Genomic DNA, 1,997 nt, shown 5'->3' on the forward strand with positions numbered 1-1,997 from the left:
AGGGGAGTGGGGAAGTGGGGGAGTTTATTAAATCAGAAACGAAGCCGACCACCCCATTCAGCACAGCGACCCCTGGTTTATTTACGACACTGGGATCATTTCACACCGCCCCACACTACTGCATTTTCAGGACGCTGTGGGTTTTGCTCCAACCACACAGAAGAATGTCACAGAAGTCATCGGTGCCAGAAGTTTGGATGGGAGAGGAAGGAATTTTGCCTCCGAATTTTCCACCATTTAAACTGTCGTTGTTAGGTTTCAGAGTTAACACGGTGCACCAAACAGGAGCTGGTTTGCCCCTGTCTGAGCTGGCATCCTAGGGCCTTGGCAGACTCAGGCCTAAGTTATTCAGTTTTTCCACGTTCTCCCCTAAAGGCAAGGTTCCCGTCCTCCCGTCCTCAGTCTCTACCCTGATTCAGCTCCTTGTTGTTCTTTTTTAAGACCAAGGAAATAAGTCATAACCTGTTATATGTTTGACAAATTTTGCTGCTTCTCTGCATTAATGGTCTCTGAGCAGTTCATGATTCTCTCTAACATTGCAGTTCTCCTCAAATACTTGCTGAATAATTACTGTGAACTGTTGTTAGTCTGAAGCTCATCTGAGAGCACTTTATTCAGGTCATTCAATGTGTGAAATTCAAGATCTGATGGTTAGTTTCAAAATCAGGGCTCTTGGGTCCTATTCCCAACTCTGCCACTGGCTGGCTGTGTGACCTAAGACAAGTCAATTCCCCTTTCTCAGCCTTAGCTTCTCCTCTTTCCAGTAGGGATAATAATGATCCGCTCCTACCTACCTCACGGTGAGTGGAGGATGGGGATCCATCGGAGAGTGTCACTAGGAGTATCAGAGGGTAGCCATGTTAGTCTGGATCTGTAAAAGCAACAAAGAGTCCTGTGGCACCTTATAGACTAACAGACATATTGGAACATGAGCTACTGCACATGGCTAAGCAAAGAGAACAAACCCCAAATCCCCCCTGTGCTTTGAGAGCCAGGTTTGTGGTGGGAATTCTGTAGTTCAGATGATTTCATGCCTGGGCATTGTGATTCTTTACCAGTTTCTCTGGCATTGGGGCAATTTTGTGCTCACAGCTGTGATGGCCGAGTGGTTAAGGGGTTGGGGTTGAAGCCCAATAGGGTTCCCCTGTGCAGGTTCGAATCCTGCTCACAGCGAGGCCTGGGTTTTAGCCAGTCTCTCCCTGGGGAACCTCTGTACAACCCATTGAGACACTCTCACCCTCTCCCACCCCCAAGTAAATCCTGTTCTGCTCCTTTCATGGAGATCCCTGGGACACCACCTCACACTATGTCCCTGGTGAGTCAGGCAAACTCTCAGCGCCTGAAGCCTCTGCCACTCACCTGGTGCCCCATAGATCAGCCATAGCCCTGGTTCAGCTCCTCTCTCTAGAGTGTGAAAGGAGCCAAGTCAGCGACTCCATGGGAGCTACGGGGCTGCAGAAACAACAGAGAAAAAATAGGTGCTCAGCGCCCACTGGCAGCCAGTTCCCCCTGCCCCACTACAAGCCTTGCTGACAAGCTCCTCCTCTTCCCCTTCAGCACCTCCCACCTGCCAGTGATCAGCTGTTCAGTGGGGTGCAGGAGGCGCTGGGCAGGGAGGAGGATGAGCAGGGACGGGATGAGGGGGGGGAGGGAGTGGAATGGGGCAGGAAGGTTGTTATATCCTTGGGGGCAGTCGGTTTAGGAAGAAATCACTTGAGGCCTTAGAGCAGACAGCTAACCAAACTACCATTTTATTTATAGATACAGAGCTCACCCAACTGGCCGAAGCCAGCCGGGCTATCCCCTAATAATCTAGCTCAGTTGCCATAGGACCCAAAAACCATGACAACCAAATACACAACAAAGGTGAAGGCCGGGAAGAGATGGGACAGCGGTGGCAGCTTGGGGGAAGGGGTGGAGTGGGTGGTACAGAAAGGGGGGGGGGGATTTGTCCTGGGCCCTGCACCCCTCTAGGGCCGGACCTGAAGGGAAGCACC

The 1,997-nt window shown here is 51.1% G+C and overlaps 1 non-coding gene across 1 annotated transcript; it reads left to right on the forward strand.

Moving 5' to 3' along the window:
• The first annotated feature begins 1,091 nt into the window (after positions 1–1,091).
• On the forward strand, positions 1,092–1,173 carry TRNAS-UGA. Its single transcript has one exon. It is a non-coding gene; the product is annotated as a tRNA-Ser (tRNA).
• Positions 1,174–1,997: the final 824 nt, after the last annotated feature.

Source organism: Mauremys reevesii, linkage group 12 (assembly GCF_016161935.1).
Source record: "Mauremys reevesii isolate NIE-2019 linkage group 12, ASM1616193v1, whole genome shotgun sequence".
NCBI classification, from domain to species: Eukaryota; Metazoa; Chordata; order Testudines; family Geoemydidae; genus Mauremys; species Mauremys reevesii.